General features: G+C 40.7%; 1 long non-coding RNA gene across 3 annotated transcripts in view; it reads right to left on the bottom strand.

Annotated features, from left to right (window-relative positions):
* Positions 1–24,800, bottom strand: part of LOC114014270 (uncharacterized) — a 118,253-nt gene that overhangs the window by 15,858 nt on the left and 77,595 nt on the right. For all 3 annotated transcript variants that reach the window (XR_008732644.1, XR_008732646.1, XR_008732645.1), the window contains 4 exons: positions 24,329–24,446; positions 19,615–19,825; positions 18,666–18,863; positions 13,477–13,632 (listed from right to left, as the gene is read on the bottom strand). This is a non-coding gene — a long non-coding RNA (uncharacterized LOC114014270). The remainder of the gene's footprint in view (positions 1–13,476; positions 13,633–18,665; positions 18,864–19,614; positions 19,826–24,328; positions 24,447–24,800) is intronic.

Genomic DNA, 24,800 nt, shown 5'->3' with positions numbered 1-24,800 from the left:
ACCTTTGCCAGAAGCAATCATCCTTTTGACAGTTTACACAGTTTTAGAGGTTTCTGTGCTTAGCCCATGGGCCCTCCTTTATCCTACCAACACGTATCTTCAAGTTGTTTTCCATAAATGCTCTTCCCTAAAGACGTGTGGAAGCAGCAGTATTAGTTGCCTGAGAGTGGATTGGGGTGGAAACGCATTTTCTTCTTATGTTCAGATAACCAGTAATTCACCAGCCAGCCTGTTCTAGCTCTCGGAGTCTCAGCACTATAGAGAAGCTTGTATTTTATCCCCAGATTACAAGCAGAGTTGTAGCCTCATCTGGCAGTGATCAGTCTAGCTCCATTAACCTGAGTGCTGATTTACGCCTGCTGAGGATTTGATAGCTGGTGTGCAACAGGAGCTTGCAGTAATAAACCCAATTCTAAATAAAATACGAAAATTCCATTGAGGGTCATTCTATAATGTACCATTTTCCTTTTGACCAACTGTTTGCCACAGACAGATTAAAGTTTTGAGGTCACATTTGCAGGAAAAAATACTCTTGGTAGCGTTTAGAATATGTAATGGTACGCAATGGTTTGACAAAATGACTTGATACAATGAGTCAAAGGTGGCACGTGGCAGTTTCTAACTTGTCTAGAAAAAAGCTAAATTTCTCTAAATGTAATTAAAATAACGATGGTATTAAATAACTATGAAATATGAAGCCTAGGTAGAACTGGGTAAAGAAGCAGGAGGCACAGTGAGGCTTCCCTGCCCCTGTCTCCCCAGCAGTGTCCCCCCATCAGCGCTACACCTGATGGTCTAATACTATGTTCCCTACTTTCCATTATCCCTACTTTCTCCTCTTCCTCTGCTCTTAGTAAATATAGAGTGAAAAGCTTCCACCCCAAGGAACAATTTGCCATTTAAAAATTCTATTAGGCCCTTTTCTTCATTGCTCAGAACAGAGAAGGAAAGGGAGGTATAGCTTTGGCAGGCTTGCCAATGGGGAAAGATCCCAAAATGGATATCCCAGCACGAGGAGGGACAGCACGTTGTAGTATTGGGGAGGGCACTGCACAGGAGAGCAGGGGCAAGGAAGGGGAATTTTCAAACCAGTTTTGCTACGGATAAAGAGAAACATGGACTTAGGTCATGGTGTAAGGAAAGCTTTAACATTTCTCAGCCTGAAGCAGATGTAATAATGGAAAGTAGATGCAAACATGCAGGTACCCCAGGACAGGTATTTCCAGGGAACACAGCTGTTCTGCACGAGGACAGACAAAGTTTGTGGTGCTGCTGATTGAGGGTAGGGACATGATCAGCAGGCCTGCTTACCTCTGCTGCTGGTGCAATGGGTCATGACTGATGACAGTCAGTTGTCTGATCAGATCAGTGGCCCAGAACAAGAGGGCCCAGAGGTTCAACAGATGAGGACAGCAAGAAGTGAATAAGCTTGTAAATCTCGCACCCTCAAGACAGAGAAAAGCACCACCTCTCTAGAGCAGGTCCTTAAATATTCCTGCTGCAGTTTCACAGGTGGATCATGGCAGCAAAATGAACTTCATTTCCCCACACCTGAACACAGTGCACAAGGGCTGGGTTAGTATACACTGCCGAGTTTAGGTAGCAAGGTTGTGTAAAGACTGAGGACATCACTTCCCTGTTGCATAGGGGGTTTTGGAGCTCAAAAAACATGGTTACAACAGATACACTGTAGAACTGCACTCTGAACATTTCAGCACTTGCAGGCTAATCAGTGTTCAGGGACACACAGCACAGCCACTCTTCATTTGTGGAGCTGGTAATCTGTGTCAGTGCTGTCCCCTCTGTTGATTAAAGAATAGTTTCCAAAATCATAAGTAAGCTGTTCTGTATGTATTTTACAGGAAGGGGTTGTAGCAGCCACTGCTGAGAGCAATGTGATGTGAGAGTGAGTGGCTTTGTAGACTCTCACCAGCAACATGCCCAGCAAAGGTGGAGACAGTGATGATGTACCCATGTTTTCACTAGTTAATAGAAAAAAACTAATCCTGGACCTCAGTCCTTGGGCCTGGAGGTACAGTTCTCACAGTGCCAGGCTTCAAGAAGAGGTGTGAACTGGCTACGCTGGGGGGAATCCTTTCATGGGTACTGGTCCAAGGAGAAGCAGGATGCTCTCTCTGGCACGAAGCGCATCAAGGATGAACAAACAAGCCTGCATTTTTGCAGGCAGGTTGATCAGATGGAACTGGCTGCAAACAAAATGCACTCAGCTGGTGAAGAAGGCATGAGACAGACTGCAGAGAAACTCAGAACAGGAAGCTAAACACAAACAAAAATGGAGAATTTAGTGTGGAAGCAGAAAGTTCAGGACAAAGCTAAATCAAATGCCTGATTTGATATTGAAATATTGTGCAATTTTTTCTGCAAGGAAGTCCTGGAATTCAATCTGATTTCCAAATTGCATCATTTTAGATGGAATCACATTTGTTTTTTAAAAAAGCTTTTCTGAACATGTTTCTACTCATTCCAGTAATTCCCTTTGTCAGCTGAAAGACAGACATGTTGGCAAACCCCTAGTTAGTTCAGTTCCCACCCTTGAACGGGCACAAGCAGTAATCTGTCACTTCTCTCTGCCATCTCCTCAACCTGACCTGTCCACTTCCTCCTCACTGCTGAGCTTGACACACAAAGGTTTACTAAGCTTGCAGCAAATCACTCAGTGGTCTCAGCTCCAGGAAGGCTAAACAACAAATTGTTCAGCCCTGATCATAATCCCTCCTTTTCCCATATATTCCCCTCTATAGGCAGCTCTGCTGATCCTTTATGAACATCTTGCTGTTCTAGACCTGACCAGCACCCCCTGAACTGTCCCTTCTAACACATCCTTCACTTTCCCCTCCCCCACATCTGAAATAGCTCACAGTGGGGAAGGACAGGAGAGTACCTTTTCTTTTGGGGCAGTCTGATTCCCAACTGCTTTTTTCATTAGGCCAGACTGCATTAGCCACTTTTTTAAACGCAGAAGAGATCCACTCAGGCCTTATTAATCACAAGGCTGGCAGGCCAGCCGAGAAAAGTTCACGATGCATATTCCTAGCATCTGGACTTTTACAAATATCCTCAGAGAGTCCACTGGTGGTTACCAGGATCCCATCTAAGGCAATGTCCTCTCTGTTTCCTTCCTCAACTCTTCTGCAGTTGGTTAGCAACCCCCAAGCTAAGTGCCATAACCATGGCTCTTTCTTAGCTGGATACTAAGCTGCAATCATATTGCTTAAAATACTTCGCATTTCTTTAATTCTATTTTTGTATAGTATAGTCCTACAGAGCTGTATTTCAGTGGGCATCCTACTCACGTACAGATGTTATAGTATGTATTCTAGAGAGTTAATCAAAATGTAAAGCTCATCAACATATGTCAAAACCATCAAAAGATCCACATGCCACATAAAACATTTAGAAATAATTTCCATAAGATTTTTTTCATCTCCCCTCATTCAGCTGTTTTCTAGGAAAAAATACAACTTAAACCTGTATGACTTTTGGGGTTGTGAATGTTTGCCTTTGTGGTTGTGGGTTTTATTTATGAGGTGCCATTTGAGACAAAAGTCATCCCAGGCTCATACTTTACTAGTTCAGTAAATTTTCCGTACTTTAATGATCAAGCTGCATACTTTACTTGTTACTTTTTAATATACTTCTGTGATCAAATTGTATAGCATAATGATCAGTTTTCCTGACATGCCTGAATGAGTTGCATAACTCATTAATTTAGATACATACTTTACAGGCCAAAATTGTAGCGTGTTTGGATGAAGTGAATAATTTAACAACCAGCCTTCTCTCAGAACCTGCACAGGAGCCCAGCAACATGTGCAAACCCAGGGTGGGATGAAATTGCAAAGGCATGGGAAATTTTGGGTTGAACCCAAAATGAAAACATGAGATTTGAGAGCATCTGGAAGCTGAACCAGCACTGTGAACCTGGTTCATATTTGTTTTGTCTTTTAAAAAACATTCCCTTGTGGATTAATTTGGGATTGTAATGATGGATTTATCCCTTCTACCCCTAATACAGCACAGAAAACTGTTCAAGGTGAATGCTCAATATTGAAAAAAGCAATACAGGCTCCGGTCCTGTCATGGACTGAGTACCTCCTGAAAGATGTGTAGGTATCTTTTTTTTTTTTTTTCCTAAATTGAGGCAGAAAGTATTCGGGGTCTTGGAGCACTAACTGATAAAGAGACTTTGTGTTAAAACATACAGGCTTGCAGAGTTTGATCCCAGGAATTGTACAGCTTGACAAGTTGTTAAGGAGGTTTAGCACCTACTCAGAGGATGAGAAGACACCACAGCAAACCCTTCTCTAACAAAAGCATCTACCTATTCTAAAGTTCACATGAAAGCTTGCTGGCCAGTCAATATGACAGCACACAAATATATTCTTAAAATAAGTATACAGATATGTTATATTTCATGAAATTGGTCTTTGTGTTGGTATGACTCAGCTGAAACTTAGTGAATTTATATCAGCGTAAAAGCAGAAGAGAGAGAAATGCAGCATTTTCTAATCTATACAAAGTATTCCACTGTTTTACATTGGAGATTGTGTAATCTATTATATCTCTTAAGACTGCATTTTAATTTTAATAAACTGAAAGTATAAATATTTAAAATTCCCCAACTATTTTTTAAATAACTATAATGTAGTCCTGCCACTAAGGACAAAGTAACAGTTGCACTGCTATAAATATTAATGCTAAATTTACAGAGAATAAAATACATTTAAGCAACCTTATAAAATTTTGAATAAAGGTACACTTATAATACACACTTTGGTAAAGCTATGCTTATTGGTAACTGACAGGCATCGATGAAGTCTCTAACCAGTTACAAAAGCCTGTAACACATCACAAACATTTGGAGCTCTTTATGAGTCCTCCTTCATTTGAAACCTGTGGTCCCTCCTCCTCCTCCTCCTCTCACTAATTACTCAAGCCCTGCAATTATTTGAAACCTGACAGACTTTGACTCAGGACACGAAGAGGCTGACACAGAGCTCACTGGTTTTCCAGCTTCTACTTTACAACACAAGATTTAATCACTGTATAGCTCTATACGGATTTGTTTAGCACAACATTCTATTATCGCCATGGCAATAAAGTGGAAGGCTTTTTATATGGTTTTCCATTGGATGATGATTACTATTTTTCTCATTTTATTTGTGCTTCGAGCATATACTTTTGAAAATGAAACATAGTTACTTCTTAGAACATAAGATGGATGTTAATACTTTTTTTTTTTTTTTAGAACTGCTTTTTATCCAGCTAGTAGCCAGCTTTCACATCCTTAGCCAAGTTCAGAAATGAGCTGTAAGGTAACGTCATTTGGACTCTTGCACCCTCAGATCCTCTTATACTCAATTCCCACTGGGTAAGGCAGACTGAGAGGGGAGAAGCCAGAGGAAAGTGAAGGACCATGAAATTAAAATAGGACAGAGACTTCTTTTATTTACACCTTTTGATAATGTTCCTGCTATTTACGAACATGGTAAGGATTACTGCACTGATAAAAGGATGTGATTATGGAAAGATCTGTTCTTTCAGTCTGCACCAAATGGACAACTCTATATGAGGCACTGTGGACACAAAAATCTGCCACAGAGAAGCAGCAACTCTAGTTTAATTCGAGTTGTTGCAACATGCATACTCAGAGCATCATAAGACTCTGTCCATGACTACAATCAAGATTTTTTCTGTACTTGAACTAATCTTTGCATTTGACCTTCCTGCTACATCTATACTGCTATTACTGTTTGGTACCAAGAACCTGGTGGGCTTCCCACTCCACTCATTTTTCTGTCCAGCCCCTGCTAGTCCATCTAGATAGGTCAGGGATCCTTAGGCATATTTGGATATCCCATGTCCTACATCACTTAGTTGGCTGCATCCATGTTATGCTTTCAGCTTGCTGCATGAACAGACCTAGATCTATGTGAGTGTAAGACTTAACTTCTTAGAGCTTTTAAGGGGATAAGGGCTTGACGGAGTTCAACAGAAATGAACAGAAACATGTGAATTCTGCATGCTTAGTTAGTCAGCCAGTCACTTCTAACACATCAGATCGTATCTTTTAAAGAAATATATTATAACATGGTAGCTCTTCTTATCTCTGTGAGGTGGTTTATACTTTTCAGGAAAACTTTCCAGTCTACTGTGAAATCCTTACAAAGGTTAAGGTTCTTGAGAAGGTACCTGAACGGCCTGTCTGATAATTTAAACCAGAAATGGTCAAGTACTTGCCAAAATTCCAGGTCTTTAATTACTCCAGTGCTGCCTATCAAATAGAGAAAATGTCTGAGAAGCAAGAATTCAAGTTATTTAAGCAAACACAGACATTCCAAAAGAGAAGGTTTTTTTAGCAACCATTTAGCAGTTAAATGGAAATACCTGAGACCTATATGCCTTTTACTTGCAGGTATTTTATACATGGTGAAACAAAACACGTTTCTCAGAACCTTACTTAGTCTGAAGCTTCCCTTTCTTTTAAAAATTATATGCAATTGTTGAAATAAGCCAAAAATAGCCTGTATTTCTGTGCCACTTGTAAATATAAATATGCAAATAAACAGCCACCCCCTGTAAAAGCAAAAAGGCATTATATCAAGTATCCAAACTTTTCAGAAAAGGTAGTGGTTAAGACAAGAGAGGAAACAAAAATATTTGAGAGCTGCCTTAAATAATGTAAATTAAAATATTTGTAATTAAATTCACCTAAGCATATTTAATTTCCCTTTCGGTCCGTGTTCCCCGCCCCCCCCCCCAGATGATTGCCCCTGGAAGGTCAATTTTGTTTTCTACTCTGTAAAGGACTCAATAGTCCTTCATCCTGTAGAATCACAGAATAGTTTGGGTTGGAAGGGACATTAAAGGTCACCTCGTTCTAACCCCCCTGCCATAGGCAGGGACACCTTTCACTAGATCAGGTTGCTCAAAGCTCCATCCTCATTAGCTTCTGCTCATCATGAAGGCTTACTTGCTCTCTTCTTGTCCTCCCTTGCACAAAATGCCCAGCCTTTTCTTTGTGGGAGTTTTTCAAAGGTTTCCCAGGGAAAACAGATTAGGTTTAGCACAGTTGCAGCAGCCGGCGTGCAAGAGAGTAGTTCAAGTGGCAGAGATACCAAGGTCCAGAAAAGCTGTGTGCCATATCCACTCTCATTCTGCCCGGCTGCTACTAACTTACTGTGCCCTCTTGTTTTATTCCCTCTTTATTTATGATGGTGAACATACAAATCACGGATTCCATAAATGTAAATGAATATACACCTTTCAAAACGTCAGTTTAAAGCCCTATTAGTCTGCTAACACTACAGTATATTGGTGTAATACAGCAATTTTTGTTTTACCATTAGAACTGTCCTAAATAATGGGCTTTAAAATGTGTATTTAATGTACAGGAACTATGTCTACTGTCAAAACAAATGCTACCATATCCAAATGACATTGGAAAGGAATCCTTTGAACACTAAAAAGAGTTCTGTAGCTTCTTAATATGAAAGTCTGATCTTTGCTTATATAATGAAAGTTCTATGGGAAAAACAAAGCGTTGAATATATAGCATGCATTGTACTGACTATGGTGAAAATGCATGGGAAATGATTATACTGACAGAGAAGATGCACCTGAACTCAAACTATTTGTTATGAAACTTCAAAGTCTATATGCAGTTGTAGAAATGCTGTTGATGGGATCTGATGGGTTGTGGGGTTTGGTTTTTTATTCCCAACTAGCTGGACTCTAGGAACTGTGCTTTCAGATCTGCCTCCTAAAAAAATATTTTGTTATAAGCTTACATTGTTAGAGTCCCCTATCACGTAGGTGGCAGCAACTATTATTCAAAAAATGGCTCAGAAGGAAGTTGAGAACTTCCTTATTTTCACACGTAAGGGAAATGAGGAAAAAGTTCTGCTTTTCCATAGTGTGGTGGACAAAGTCTGTCTCTCCATGGAGAAAATCCCTTGGTCCCTGAAGCTATATTAACCACCAAATCCTAAAAGACTAAATGGACAATTCATTCATGTTAGAAGTCATTTTCAAATCCTACCCTCACCAGACAAAATTGTGACCTTCTCAATTCCCAATACACCCAGGGATGAGAGGACAGATATTGTCTTCTATTAATATTTAACAACACTAACCTGTACTATTTAATTTTTCTATTTCTTATTTCAATAATTCAGAGCACAGGAAAGGTTTTCCCCCCCACTTACTATTAAAAATGTAAAGTGATTATATAGATATTTCAGTATCCTGTTCAATAGTTAGTCTACCTGTCAGAAATTGGCAATGTGGCCCCAATAAGTTCACAAACATCACAGAAATCCTTTCACACTATTTGGAGAATCCTGTCAAGAAACAGCATCTCCCACGGTGCTACTTTTTTTAGGGTGCTTGTAGTAGTGACATCACTAGTGATGTCTTTGTTGGAAGCCCATGTTGTTTTTAACTGCAGGACAGAGTCCACAGATTGAGATTTCAGACACTCAGCAGTGGATTACAGGGAATTTCTGCCCCCATTGCCTTCCCAGCTACTGTTCCTTTCCTCTCCCTCGTGCAGTCAACAGCTCTCCCAAGGCCACGCACACGTGATCCAGCTTTTTTCAGGCTGAGGTTCCCTGACCTAGGTCACTGGCCAGGAAGACCAGTGCTGGTTTTGACATAAGGTAGGCAGGAGGACCATGCTGCTGGGGATAGAGGGGTAGCGAGACCATCTTTGCCGGCATAAGCCTGCCTCTGAAGTCATGAGCTTAAACTGGACCTGAAACTGCAGATGCAGATGAAATGGCTCTACAGTTCTTTGCGACAGCAATGCTTCCTTCAAGGTCTTTTTGATTATTCTTTCCCATGCTTGAAAACAATCTCACTGTGACATCAAGAATTATTTACTCTAGAGGCTGCTGCATTTCAGCAGACTCCGACACAACAGTCTAAGACTACTTAATATACAGCAGTTTTCCATTCAGGGCTTTCAAAATTCTAGAGAGTAGTGGTTATTTTTATTGTTCTCATTTTACAGGTGGAAAACCAGCAAACTTGCTGCTTGACTGCCAATGCACCTTATCTATCTGTGTCAGAATCAGAAGTGGCCAAGCGCATAAATGCGGATAATTGCAAAGCCCCAGCTGACAGGTGCTAACTTCTGCAGCCACTATGATGTGAGCACATCTGATCATATGTCTTCATCCTCAGTTGCTACATGATCCTTTCATCTGATAAAACCATAATGCCTGCCTGCAGTAGCACATTATATCTACTTATTATAAGTCTCAGCTTAGGAAACTCAGCTATTTGAAAGATGTGATATTTACATGCTTGGAACACAATTGAGACAACTGGAGGAAGAAAAGGAGTTTGAGGAAGAAAGGAAGATCCTGATAATTCGCTGTTTACTTTTTCCTTTCCAATCCTTACCTTCACAAAGCCTCTAGGCTTGATTTGATATGCTTGTTTTGTGGGAATACCAGAATACAATCAATCAAGACATCTGCAGTTGTCAGAAGATGCTATTTCTACATAGGCCAAGGTTGTTGGTAGCAGCCAATTAATAGCAGAAAAGTTTTGAAGACTTTGGGTTAGTCCCCAGCCAGGCAGAAAAATTAAATAAGAGACATTAAATAAGATGCAGTGACCACATGAAAATTTCCTTGTACAAGAAATCCTAAGATGATGCAACTATTTCTTTTATCTTAACTAGGGTCTGTTCTAAGCAGAGTACCGCAAAGTCAAGCTTGCAGGTGGTGCAGCCTGCTTTTGTCTCTGTTGGTATTTAGATGCTCCGCCATCATCAGTTGCTCTCAGGACAAAATAAGAGCTTGCTGTCATGAATGCTGATTCCTAAGCTAAGGGAAAAAAACCAAAACCCACAGACTGAGATATCAATGATTTTAAATAATTATCTCACTGTTGTCTGTACTGATTAATTACTATGATGTATTATGTGTACTGGCCAGTGTATAAATCCTGTTAGTTCCAGCCCAAGCTATTTCTCAGGTCTAAGCCACCAAACCTGTCACTTAAATGCAACCAGATGCAACTCTCAGATGCAGATCCAGGCCAATCTCCAGGTGCTCAAGAGGAGACATGCTTTGGCCTGGGCCCAAGTGCATAACCTTCCACTGCATCAGCATTAACTTTGTGCTTTTTAAAAACAGCACTATATTTTGATCACATTCTACATCCCCAATGCAGCTGGAGGACATGTAGGCTCCCAACCTTGTCTTTGAATCTCCTTTTCATGTCACTGTGTAAACAGTCTAATAGACTCTGTTGAAGAGTTCATTGTGCTAAGTGCTGGTAGTTTGACTGTTTTACAAAAATACCTTTGACTCACAGCTACTGAAGCACTGCTTTAGCCTCCCGATATGTTGTGATCATTACAATTCTGAGAGAAAGAAGAAGAATCACATACGGCCTGGTAAGCTGGGACATCTGGTACAGCTCCATGATATGTTTCATGGACGCACCAGCACAGGTCTATAATCACTCACAATTTCTCTACCACGTGGGAGGAAACCAAACCAGGCTCCATACGGTGCTTCTCCTTATGTTAGTGACAGGAGGGCTCACCTTCCATCTCAACCTGCACTTCACTTTGCACAGCTTGTCAGGCCACTAGAGAACTATTTTACACATTCTTGGCAGGACTCAGCCCCAGCGTCTCAGGCACTGGCCCTCCCTCCTTCGGTGCACCCGCTGCGCTGTGCGGAGGGCTGGTACCTTCGGCCCAGCAGCTGCTACCGTTGACTCATGGCATGGTATATCCATGAGGGCTCCTCTCCTGATCGCTCATGGTCAGGCTGTACCTGGGAGCCCAGCCCACGGCTCGGCAGGCGGCACTCACAACATGCTGGACTTCTGTCTGTCATCTGAAACATCTGCTGGATCCCAGACACCAGGGAATTTCATGTTGTGTCACATCGGAAATGCAGTGGGTTACAGAGCTGGCTACAGATAGCTCCAGGTAACAGCAGCGAAATATCAGCATAGGGAAAGATAAGCTCTTGCATAGGATTTGAGATAATTCTTTTTGGTAAAAATTTAGTTCATTACCAAATTAAATTAATCTTTATTCAAAGATGCTTTACCACAAAAAGACTGGAATTAAGGCAAGCTTCACATATACAGAAAATATGTGAATATCAAAGTCATTTAGCATGAAAAATTAAGGCAAGATGAAAAGCACCAATCATTACATGAAAAACTACTTTCCTCCAATGTCCTGTGATCTGTGACCACTTAAGGAAAAGACACCTTGTATATTTTAAACAAGGACTTCAAACCTGTCTAATGAGCCCATTCATTGTGCGAGTTCATCACCACAAGGGATACTATAGCAAGGGCTTGCTCTGCTCTCGCTTACCCAGTAGAAAGCCAGCACAGTCAGTTTGTGGAATTTCCTACCATTGAAAGACAGAGAGTCTCCAGACTACAATAATACATTAGGTGTTTTTGATACAGATCCATTGGCTCCCATGGAATTATTCCAGACTGATCTTAGAGTTACCATCTATGCAGAAATTTTTATGAGCCTTTAATAATTTTATAGCCAAGTGTCAGAACTGTGGTTTCTTTACACACATGTATTAACTAGACAATTCCTATGCTGCAGGGCAAAGACTGGACTTTTTTTTATCTGGCATTCAGCTTTTTTGTTAGAGTTATGGTCAAGGCAAATCCTAGAGAGCCAAGACTTGACAGAGGAGATGGCCCCACTACACAACGCTGATTTTCTTGTTTAAAACTGAATTATTGTAACGCACTTTTATCATCTGTTTCCACAGTGAATCACTGGGGACCAATGCCTCAGCTACCAATCACCAGCATATCCAGTTACAAGAATGTCTAATTAATGGGGAGAGCCAGTAAAACAAAGAGGAAGCTTTATAAAACAGGCTGGAAAAGAAATTAACTATAGACCCCATATCTGCTAGTAAGAAAAAAAATATTCAAGAGCCCTGATTTTGCATCTTGCAGCTGCACAGCACTCCCACATACTACCCGTGTCAAGCTGGCTCCAATATTGGAGACAGTGTGTGGAAAAGGAAATAATCAACACCATTTCAGCAGAGAAATAAATTGCCAAGTGGGCATTAAAATTTTAGTAATAAAACTAAATACATATGCTAATCTACTCTGTATTATTTAGAAAAGACTATTTTGGATCAAGAAAGGAATAATCTGCACAAAATTACAATGAATGGAGGTGTTTATCATCAAGAGGTCTTTGAGAAAGAAACAAGCAGCAGATTCCTATTAAGGTTTCAATTCATAAAAAGTTGATCACCCAATTAAAGGTGAACTGTGAAAAGACTTTGTTAATTTTATTTCAAAAACGAGTCTGGTCTGGCAGGCTTTGGAGAACAAAACCCAGTGCTGCCAGGCATATGACCCTTGGGGGACTGTTTGGTGCAGAGAACTGCAGTACCTCATGTTAGAGTAGGTCCTTTGTGTTCTTCAGTCTCTACAAAAGAGATTTTTCTTCTTACGCATATTAACTCAGAGAATTAAAAGCATAGTTTTTCATGGCAGCAGCACTGGATCATTTGAAAATTATTGCTATTTTGTAACCTGGTTTAATTCTGTTTCTATTTTCAACAGGAACTGTTTCACACACTTCCTCTATTAAATTGAAATTAAATAAACAAAACAAACTAGCAAACAAATACACATAATCGCAGCACACTTTTTTTATGTAAGAAGCCATTTCACTCATTACCTGCTGCCATAGTTTAACCCCAGCCAGCAACTAAGTACCATGCAGCCTGTCACTCACTCCCCACTCCGCACCAGTGGGATAGGGAGGAAAATCAGGAAAAAACCCATAGGCTGAGACAAGAACAACTTAATCACCGAAATAAAATAATAATAGTAATGAAAAGGTAGAAAAAGAGAGAGAGAGAAATAAAACCCAGGAAAGGCAAGGGATGCACAATACAATTGCTCACCACCTGCTGACCGATGCCCAGCTAGTCCCCGAGCAGTGATCCACCCCCCTGCCAGCTCCCCCTACCCAGTTTATATACCAAGCATGACACCCTATGGTGTGGAATATCTCTTTGGCTAGTTCAGGTCAGCTCCTGGCCATGCTCCCTCCCAGCTCCTTGTGCACCTCCTCATTGGCACGGCATGGGAAACTGAAAAGTCCTTGACTTGGAGTAAGCACTACTTAGCAACAACTAAAACATCGGTGTGTTATCAACATTATATTCATGGTAGATTCAAAACCACAGCACTGTATCAGCTACTAGGAAGAAAATTAACTCTATCCCAGCTGAAACCAGGACACCTGCAGAATCAATACATTACCAAAAAGATTTTTCACACATATGCAATTTTAAGCATGTGGATACCTCTGTTAAAACTAACAGAGCTTCTTATATGCTTACTTAACACTAAGTGGAAGCTTATAGGCTTTGCTGGGTGTGACCAAAGAGGTCCTTAGGAGATAATCATACAAACCTGATTAGAAGACTGCTGAACTGATTGTGATCAAGGTAATAGTTGAATTCTTGTAGTATCCTGTGCAGGTCACATACTGTTACACAGCCATCTCTATTTTTATCCACTTTATGAAAGGCCTTATTGAAAACTTGGAAGTAATCCCTAAATTTATCCCTGAAAGAGAGCAGGTGTTGATTTTAGCTCCTTTGTTAAATCAGATAAAAAGGATAGAAACAAATATAGAAAATAGGGGTGGAGGGGCAGAGAAAGATTTTGAACTTATTTGTGTGTGGTAAGTTCATTGATTTATTGAAAGACTGCCAAATTGTTCACAAATTAACTTCAAACCCAGCACCCTCCCCCACACACCCCTCCACCCCCATTTAACCTGCACATGGAATTGCATGGCTCAAGCCTCTTGTAAAGAAATGCTGCTTGGGCGATTAGCTGGCCACTCTGTCTGTTCACAACCACAGAGCCAAAACATAGTTCTCTCTTCTAAAAGCTGTCCTGATCAGAGTTACAAAATGTTTAATACAGCCATTAAAACGGTAAAGGCAGCACACCTCCTGCAGATTGAGCCTCCTGAAACTTTGACATAAGAACAACTCTTTCAACAAAAAGGGTTAGACTGACCAAAACCTGGAGTAGCACTGTGCCCGATCCATGCCCAAGGGCAGAAGTGCAGGGCTTCTGCCAATTCATCTGGGCTTTGGATCAGCACCTTAAAACGTCCCTGAGATATTTATCATTTCTAACACCTAACTGAATTCAGGCCTCAAAATCTTGTCTTTTCCTCCCACTTTATTTTGTCACTTATATTTCACTGCCATGAGGGAAGTCCTGATCAAACTTTGGAAACCCCTGCCATATGCCTTTCTGCCTCTTGATTCAACGAAAGCCTCTCCACATTTTGGCTCAAGAGGACGAGGCAGGCACAAACATCTCTCATTACCACGTCTTCAACTAGAAAACTGGCTTAAGACTAATGTAAGTTAAAACAGTCATGAATTATGGCTTGATGTAGATTACCAGGTATATGTAAATTATCTACATATATTCAGCACTTACAAGATCCTACCCTTATGGCAAAAAAGTTTAGATCTGGACTAATATATACAGCTGCACACCATTTTCTTTGGGGTTGCTCCCTCTGACAGCCCTAGGGTACAGAGCATGGAGGCTGGGTTCTTCAGAGAGTCGGGATTTGTAGTATAAAAGGCTTATTTCAGTGTCAGCACAGTTCAGCAGTGTACCCTACACCGTCAGGCATGATTCATTGCCCCAGCCTCTCACCAAGCCTGTCTGTGGATCTAACAGCTCAGACCAGATCACTCTGCTCCTTATTAAGCCACCGTCACTCAGCCAGCACCCAAGCCTATGTTTTCTCTTTCACATGAACACCCTGCAATCAGCTGTTATAAGGCTAACATGGCACCTGCTAAATTTCTCAAGTTTTTTAGCAATACTCAGTAAGTCTTTTCAGAGATCTACATGGATCTCCTCAGAGGCATCTGGTCTCAGCTCCAGTTACTGGTGCTGTCTGTCCTGTCACAGCATTGCAGCATCCTTGGTTTTCCATTTGTTTTCAGGAAGCTGTAAGTTCAGGATACCCTTTACAAAAACCATACATTTTCCTTTCCAATTGTTTCTCCTAAGAATCTGTCCTTTTGGACTCTGCACTTCATATGAACACAGAGTAATTTCCCCACAGTGCTCTGAGTCCCGAAAACACCATTGTGTATGCAAAACACATCACCTACCCTAAAAAAATCTAAGTTATGATATGACTTAGGTGGGTTGTTAGCAATTTATCATATGCTTCAGACCCGTTGTACCTTCCAGTGTTATATGGACTAAGTTGGGAGTACCGAGACTCTCTGCTTAAGTAAGTTTCAGCTGGCAAGAAACCATTTTTCAATATTTCTCTCAGGTTCAGTGAAAGTACGGATCACTTGTCAGCTTCACAGTTTGCTCAAACCATCTTTTAACAGCTTTAACTCATGTCACCATTGTATTCACGACATCTGGATATCCTTCATTTCTTACAAATCATTTCAGGTCTGAGCTGCTGAACAGGGCACCATTGCTAGATGAAATTTCTGGGACTCTGTACCTGAACAATTAGAGCACTAATGTATGCCGTAACATGTTCTGATGTTAAAATCAATCCAAATGCAATTCCAGGCTAATGCCTGACTGACACTCACAACAGGTTCACATATATCAACATACAGTCTTTTCTTTCACATTTTTCAGCTGCCTTGTGTCCTATACTCTGTGAGGCCCATCGGGTCGTAACACACTGACCCACTAAGCTGTTACCTCTGAAGCGTGTGCTGCTAAACACAGAAAACTCTGATCTGATTGCTCCTATGGGCTTGGTGTGCAATGCCCTTGCTACTCAACAGGTGGTGACCTTCATGACTTTCTGCATTGTGTCATGCATGCTCTGCACAGCCTCACCAAACCTAGCCCATCTGCTTCTGAAATGGGATATTTTTTAAAAAAATTGTGTTTCCAGGTGTTATGTCATTCTTCGTGTTGTTTTCAAGAGGAGGCTCCTTGAATGCTCTAGTAAGTACATCTTTGATCAGTAATTATTTCTGTAACTTCAACTTTATTGTCAAATTGAATGATTTTACCTAAAGAAAACCAAACCAAAACACTAAAAGTCACACTATATTTATATTCTGGAAATTGGTCTTTCTTGTGCCTACAAAGTGGTTTGTCTCAGCTGTGACCATAACAGATCGAAAAACAAATATGTGACATTTCTTACAATCAGAGCTCTGCTCTCTTGGTCTATGCCTTGAATCATGGTGTTGACAAGTGCCCTAGGAACACAGGCCACACATTTCCATTGATCATTTTTTTAATAATACTGCTTGTAAGCCATTGTTTGAAGACTTTGTCTGTCTTCTAGTGCCAATATACGTAAAGCCAGAAGTTGTCTTTACTAATGCCTTTAATTTGGGAATTCTTTTCCCAGATTTACTGCCCAGTATGTCCATTTTGTGTAGTAACTCAACAGCTACTTGCACAGATTGCCCATGTGATATGAACTCTCATGTAACATTGACAGAATAACAGGCCTCTGGACACCTTTGTTATCTTTGTAGATAGCATATTTGTAATGACTCTTTTTTATCTTTTTGACAGTTAATCTTTTATGTTATTTCTCTGCCCTTACATTTGCATTTCTGTCTAATCCTACTTCTCAGGCCCTCTTGGATACTTTTTTCAGATTCCCTACTGGTTTTCTCTCTACTTGATATCTTCAGGATCTATTTAAGCAGCCACAGTTGCTTCAAGTGAATGGCTTTTCCTATACTTTCCTGTGAAAACTCAAGAATAGACTTTAAGACTAAAGGAAGTCTTTAAAAGCAGAATCTCCTGTTCAGTGGTCTAAAAATGCATAGTGTTAAATTCCTGTCATGCAAGGAAGTTTTCTTGGATCCAGCAGAAGAATATGAATTTGTAATTTTTGTAAAAATCTATTAATATCTGTAAAAACGTAAGCAGTCCTTTTACCTGAAAATATCCTTTATAGGAAAGTGTCTGTCCTGAAACAAATATTTAGCCCAATTGGATGTAAGAACAATTTCACTGACTTGTCTTTTGATTTTGCTGTTGCTGACTGGCTCTTCCATTTTTAAACTTCCCACCATTACTCCTGCATAGTCTAGGTCCTATATGATCTTCTTTCACAACCACAGTATTCCTAGCAGCACACTTCACTCTGAAAATCGAGAGGTGTTTATTCTTAGTCTGCAGCCCCCTTTGTGCAGCTTTTGCACAGAATCTCTACATGGTATTTTGTTGTATTGTTGGTTTGTGCACCATCACATCACAGATCTGGGGATATGGAGGGTACTGTCTTTTGCTTCCGCTTTTCCAGTTGCAAGCTCTCACCAAATAACTGTATTTCTTATAGCTGCTACAGAATTTCTAAACTCCTGGACATAACGTGAACCTGTGAGATTTCTGTATTTAACTTTGGCTACTTCTTGCAGATAGGTCTGAAAAGAAACTCTCAAAACTATCCTAGTTTCCTTTCCTGACAAACAGCACATCCTGGTCCCCTTCTGATATTCCCATGATATCCCTCATGACTATTTCAGCTTGATTCAGATTTTTCTCTTTCCTTCACACCCCTCCCACCCCCTGATCCTGCCTTCCTGGGATCTTTTCTGTATCTCTGGATTTTTGATGCCAATCACTATCTGATCCCTTAAAATGAAATCTCTGAAAACATCATAGCTGCTTAACTGATCTGTTATTTTAAGATCAGCTAAAAATTCTTCAAAAGATTCCTCCTTCTGCATTCTCATATGAAAACTGTGTCTTTCAAAAGTTCAGGTTTCCTTGGGAGTGTAATATTCCTTCAGCTTACTTTCTGTAGCTGCATGGATTGCCCTCTCACCCTGGCTTTGTTTCATGCCATTAAAAACTTTGATAGCTCCTGCTCCTGTAATATTCCAGAAAAGAGTTGTGAGCTTCCTTGTGATTAATCTAGCTGCCGTATATAGGTTTCAAAGCATGATGTGAATCTTTTCAAGGAAACTGCAATATTGCCAGTGTTGTTTAGAGTCTCTAAAAGCCCCTAAAGAGCTATCGCCTTTTCTCTCACTTTCAAATCTCTTTTTTCTAGTTAATTCCTTCCTCTTTCTCACACTGTGCTCCTGCTACCATGTGGTACTTGGTTTACACGTAAAGCAACACTTGTACTGGAAAGAGCACAGAAGTGTGCTGCAGAGGGTGCGCATCAGTCAGAGTGCACATGCACTGCACTCAAGCCGGCTTACTGTCTTGAATCTCCATGTATCTAATTACTGACTAACCAGCATAGACTCATTCAGCCTCCTTTTAGATATGAGACCCTGGAGATCCAACATCTGCTAATTACATCTCCGAGTTTTAACTTTTATTACATTCAGAAGCCTACAGACTTTCCAGTAGAGACACAAATCTAAAATCTCCTGACAGAGGGTTTGCTTTTTTTGAGCTCCTGTAATGTACTACAGCTTAAAAAACATGGCTTTATAGCGACTGCAAAGGGGCAACGGTGGAGGAGGATGGATGCTGAGGGCCAGCAAAAGACCAAGCGAGTCATATCTAGGAAGCAGGATACAGCAACCTAAAAGTCAAAACCCACTGACCACCCTAAGGGCAGTTTGTGATCTCAGTGAGAGGTTGATACATACCTTCCAGCCCTGGAGGACAATATATTTAGCAATGCTCCTTCCATCTTGCAAGCCTGTGCTTTGAAGCTGTGACATGGTTTGTGTTGTACACTCACTGCAGAAAAATTCTGGAGTCCTTTTCAACTGTATGTTACTTTCAGTGCCACTCTTCATCACCACTATCATCTTCCACTTAAATCTTCCTAATGAAAGTAAAGGCTGAAGTAAAATCAAAACAGTTTTTGAGATTCATATTTTTGGAAAATTGAGGCATTCAACATTTTTGGACTGATAAAAGATTTCCAAGCAGTAATTATTCCACTTACAGCAGTAAACATGTGTGTGAAGAAAATGAGGATTAAAACCATAGATCAAGCTACAATGCCAAAAAATAATATTTTCTTGCAAATGTTTTGTAATTTTCTTGAAGAGCTGGAGAGCCACTGTTCAATGTCTGTTTCTAATTTGGGCGATTTGTTCCTGTGTGTTACAACAAAAGCAAAAGGAAAAAAAAAAGTGCACAGCAGTATGTTTTGAATTGTAAGATGTCCAGAGCTTTTGTCTGCTTCACAGTGTGTAATCACAGGGCACTGAAACTGCTCCAAAGCTGTTAGGGTGAGGTTCACAGCCCTTGCAGAAAGCCAGAAGAAAGGACACAGGCTGGATGCAGCCACTGTGCAAATAGAAATGAGGGGGTTTAAGCAAGATCACAGAAGGGGAAGTGGGTGCTGCTCCCAGTGTTGCTGAAGTGTGTCCTATAACCAGCAAATTCACACCTCAGGCAAATACCTCCTCCCGGTCCAAATCTGACAGGTGAAAGGAATCAGTTTTCTGACTCGTTGAGAATGAAGCGGGGGCTGAGACCCACATGGATTGCCATCACTGGGTTTTGCAGCCACTGCATCTGTTTTCCTGACCAAGAGCAGATCTCCTTACGCTGACCTTTACGCTAGGAAGGCATGGTGCCCACCTGTGCTTCCTGCATCTCATTTGTCTTCCGTGGTCCTGGAGCGGAAGGGTGACACTCAGCTGGATTGCTGCCTCCACAGCCACCACGCAGATGGATTTAATCCGTCAAATGATGACTCTGGCTTAAGAGTCATTTATGGCTTTCCAGGGCCTTATGTGAAATCTGAGGAGTTCAGAGGCCTGGATTCAACTCCCCTTGCACTTCCAGCTTTCTGAGAGAGAAAACCAGACAGGAGGTGGGTAAGGAAGTGTGGGAGACAAAAAGAACATTCAGAGGAACTGAAAGGTGGCAATAATCGATAACAAGATGAAATTTTGTAGACCACAAGCGATTAAGCTGTGAACTCGTTCCCAGACAAAGCTGCAGATGCCAGAAATTTCAAAAGATTAAGAACAGAACTCTATGTCCTATATATATATACAAATCAAGAAAAGCAGAATCTAACAAATAATTAGAACATAGTTTTTGAAAGGGATATCGAAGTCTCATCTGCAGGTTTAAACCAAACTCCACCATTGCCCAGGATGTTACAGCCCATGTGTAGGGTGCAAAATATTCCATGTCCACCTACTAGAAGGCTGCTCCACCTCAGCCAGGAACATCTGGCTCCAATTGCTAGCAAGTAATCAAATTCAGTTAGATTTGACCCAGTCTGTCGATTTCTGTTTTCTTCCAAATTACGGTTAAGCAAGTGCTATGCACTCATATGTATGTATTTGTGTGCATAGTTGCCATATAATAGTTCTATACATGGTTGTTGTTATGGTAGGTTCGCAAAAGTAAGTAATTCTAAATGATGTGGACCTGCCAGCATGTCACATCATGACTATTTTTACCCAGCATGTCTTCCCCATTGATTTAATTACTCTCCAGCTGCTTCAGGATGAGTATTTGCATCTTTGAGCCACACTGTGTAATTTCTGCTTGCAGCACAGCATCTTCTTTACTTGCAGAGCTGCTTCTTATAGCATTGGAGGCAGAGCTGCCCTGCATTTGCCATTGCACTAACAGGAAAGAAATCGAAGGCTCCTGACCAAAAGAGCCCTTCATTCAAGTGTAAGGCTGGAGACAAGTGGCTGGTACAACAAATGGAGCCGAAGAGCCCAGTATGAGACAGTCATGGCCTAAGTTTCAAATCAGACAGTTACAAATACAGTAATAAGCAATGCCTACAACCCAGCAGCTGCCTCACCATCTCCACTGTATATCATGCAATTTTTTATAGGTGGAACACTCATTGATACCTGTGGGTGTCATAAGTGCAGTTTATGCCAGAGAGCTGCAATGCAGGTGGGAGAGTTGTGATGCTGAAAAGAGAGGAGAGTTTTGCCCTTAATTCCTTCAGCCTATTTGGGATACTGCAAAACAGAATTAAAAAAGCAGACTAAAAAGCCAAAAGCCTTAGCTCACAGGCTTCTCTCTGTGTTTTCTGGTGGTTTGTTTTGGGGTTTTTTTTCCTAATGATTTCCCAGGCTGCCTCTTTATCTGCAAGACAAAGCTGCTTGTCTTTGTTTTTGAGTGTATCACCTCTACCAGCAATGTCATGGGGAATTATCATTCTTATCAATAATAATTTATTAGTTCCTACAACTTCCAGACACCTTCCAAGCACAAAAGAAAGCAAATCTGAGCTCTTGGGGTTATATTTTAACATGTTTTTTGCTCCTGAGGGTTTCTACTCCTAAATAAATAAATAAAAAACAGTTCAGGGAAAGAGTGAAAGCACAAGCAGAAAACATGATAAGCATCCAGGTGGTGTCTATCTGCAGCCTGGAAATATAAAGTTTTAACAGCACTGTATTGGGGCAGAGGATTCTCCTGCTGCCAGGTGCAGGAATCCTGTAACAGCAGCAGGCTAATCACTGCTGACTCACTAGGGCAAACATGGATCATTAGACTCCACCCTGATTAGGATATCATTTTGTCATTTGTTTGTCAAATGCTCTTCTCAGGAGCAATGACCTATTAACTCTGTGAGTGTTAATTTTATTTGAGGCAGAGGCTCCTCTTGCCTGGAGACAAGATGCTTCTTTCTGTCATATAGAGCCAGGGTCCATCCTTGTTAAGGCTGCTTTTTGTTGCAGCTCTAAAGCCATATTTTAACAATTTAACTAGCTGCTAGAGGGATGTGAAACCAGCCGTGATTGCTGCTCCGCCTTCATCCAGGGGACAGGGTAGGATATGGGACCACAGTGTCCTACATGCCCATCCAGTCCAGTTGCAAGAAAAGCCCCTGTTGAGTGTGATCAGGTAGGTCTATACCTACATTGCCTGAAGCAGTCTGAGAAGAGACCTGCAGGGTGTCAAAACTGCACTTGCTCTTCTCCCTCAGTCTGGGCCGATAGTGGTGTTAGCACCAGAACCGCAAGCTGAGATGATACCAATAAACGGGCCAGGGAGTGCTCTGGGCACAGAGGCCAACTGGCACATCTCTGAGAGTAAACCATCTTAGCCACCAAAAGTGAGCAGCTGCCCTGCAGACTGCCTATTAGGAATGGTCCTTGAAGCATTCTTACTCCGAAATGGTGCTGGGAGTGATCAGGGAAAACATTAGCTGACACAGGCCAAAGCACGATGAGGACTGTTTTAGCAGTCTAGCAGCATAGATGACTGGGAATGTCTCTGGAAATTCTGATTCGTCAGTACAGATGCTGCCATAAAGTCTGTAAAATAAGTAATACAAGCTATGCAGAATATCTATAAAAAGAGTCTCACAGTGCACAATGAGCTAGGCTTATCTGCAGCAAATCAAGGGTATAACACTATAGATAAGCTTGGTCCAGTACCTTAAGACTCCTTTTCAGAGTCTTTTTTGTAAAATTACATTAGTATTGTATACAGTGTCATCTTAAACTAAAGGCAAACACAGAATTTTATATGCTAAGCTCATAAATAACTTTCTTGATCTGCTTTTTAATTTCTCTTACATGCAGAGCTTTAGTTTGCTGTTTCTGCTGCTTTTCCAGCTTTGAATGCTTCTTTTGTTGATTATTATAATGTGCTTGTAAATGTGCATAGCTGTCTTCCATGATGTCTCTGCTGAGCCCTGTGTCAGCGGGTGCAAACTCTATCCCTGTTTTCTGTAAAAATTCGTGGTGAGTAAGATATCCTTTTGTATCTGTATCATACCTTGAAAAATAAATGCTCTTTTTAAAAATTCATGTGTTCCTCATAGAAAGCCATTACAGATGTCCTTAAGTGACTTAACAGCTTAAATCTCACTGCTCACTGACTTCCCTTCCTTACAGAGGTGCTATACCACACTGAGAATGAGTGACTTTATATGAGACTCGAAAGATAGGGCTTACGTGTTGTAATCACAGAGTCAGTTCTGAAAATACTACCCTGAGGACCAAACTGTCAGGAGTATCCTCCAGCTCTCAGTACTGCTGCCTTTCAGTGTCTGGCTTGAGATGCAGAGAACTGGGCTCCTAAAAATCCAGTCTCAAGTGTCTCAAACTGGTCATATAAGTCTGAGATGCTCAGAATTGTAATCATCCTTCAGAAACATAGCTTTAACTTTGTAAACACTTCTCACATTTTCTTAGGTATAAACCCTTCCATAGGCTTTTTTTCCCTGGAGTTTCTCCCCCTGCTAGTGCTCCGATGCATGGTAATGCCTAATTTAGCCTCAGCTTCACTCTAATTCCTTTATTCAAGTTACAGACATATCAGGCACGTAAGAGATTTTAGCTATTCTATAAAAGGAGTGGCTGATGGGAGTGAAGTTGTGCAGCAGATAACTGCATGAAAAGGATACTCTTCAATGTGCCATGGCATCCATAAGGAATAAGAATGGAAAGTAAAATCTAATGGAGTAGAAAATAATTCAGAGATGAATCAGTGCTAAGAAAAATCTATATAGTTAATGCAGTTTGAAACCAAAATGCAATACACTCGGGTTCTATATGTTAGAGAGAGTGATTATTTTTTTAAATAGACCTGTAACGAAGGTAGCTTTTTATATAATGTCACATACAGCTGACATCTATGCCATTTCAAACACAGTTTATAGCACAGCTCCACTTTGTTGAAGGCAGACAAGTATTTTCCTCCACTTCACAACAAATTACTTGTCTATGAAAACATTTCATGATATTACTTGCCATCTTTACACAGCATGAAATTGCCTTACTTTCTTTTGTTACGTATTTGGAATGTAGCATTTTTCTTTTGGCTGAATCACTTTTATTTAGGTTGAAAGTATTGTAAGCAAATTTAGTGCTTGGAAAAGGAGAGGCTGGTAGCCCTGCCTTCAGACAGGTATGTGATGCAGACTGTCCACAGACCTCGATGAAGCTTTGTCTGCAGCTCCCACCTGACCTGAGACACCTGGAATTGACTTTCACCTACCACAAACTGAGGTAGGTGTTTGTGTGTATAAAGACAATTTATGAGAAAGAAGTTAATTTAACCAGTGACCTTAAGTGTCGTCCAAGAAGAAAATACATGTTAAAGGGATCAGTAATACTGAAGAGAAAGAAAGCCCTATCTTTGAAATCATTGGAAACTGATGGATCTAATTGTATTCTCAAACTTAGTATGATAAGATGTAGCGTCCTGTAACACAGTGTCATGATCTAAGGTCACAATCATAACAAAATGAAAATTTCTTGTGCAGTGTAATCTATTGTCATTCACTGCACTACCATCGACTCTGTAATCCTATAAAAGATGCATTATTGCAAGAGCTAATCATTTAGAGTTGTCTTACCTTGCCCAAAGCTGCTTAAATTCTTCTGGGGTGATCAGAATGCCAAATCCGAACAAGACTTGCTTCAAGTCCCTTGGCTGTATAATGCCATTTCCTTCACTGTCGTTTCCTGAAAATTCTGGAATGTAAAAGAAATCATCACTAACAAGAACCAACAAGTTTGACAAAATGTTTGATCTCTCTGTATGAGTAATGAATAACGGGAATTGAGAGAGACAGAAAATCATGCACATCTGAATTTCATCTTTTAATGTTTTTTTATTTGATTTTTACTGTTTCTTATTTTCCACTACGGGTGTGCAACTCTCAAAAGCTTGAATCGGGATTGACATCACAGGTGCTTGGGTAATGTACTCTGTGTGGAAAGTTCCTTACTGATGGCAAGCACAGGGGATATGAGCATGAGAAGTGTCCATGCAGCGGCGGTGTGCCCACTGCTGAAGCATGCCAGTGGAAGACGAAGGCACTGGAA

Source organism: Falco cherrug, chromosome 5 (genome assembly GCF_023634085.1).
Source record: "Falco cherrug isolate bFalChe1 chromosome 5, bFalChe1.pri, whole genome shotgun sequence".
NCBI classification, from domain to species: Eukaryota; Metazoa; Chordata; class Aves; order Falconiformes; family Falconidae; genus Falco; species Falco cherrug.
The sequence above is the reverse complement of the archived record's forward strand: the minus strand, read 5'-3'. Positions and strand labels throughout refer to the sequence as shown.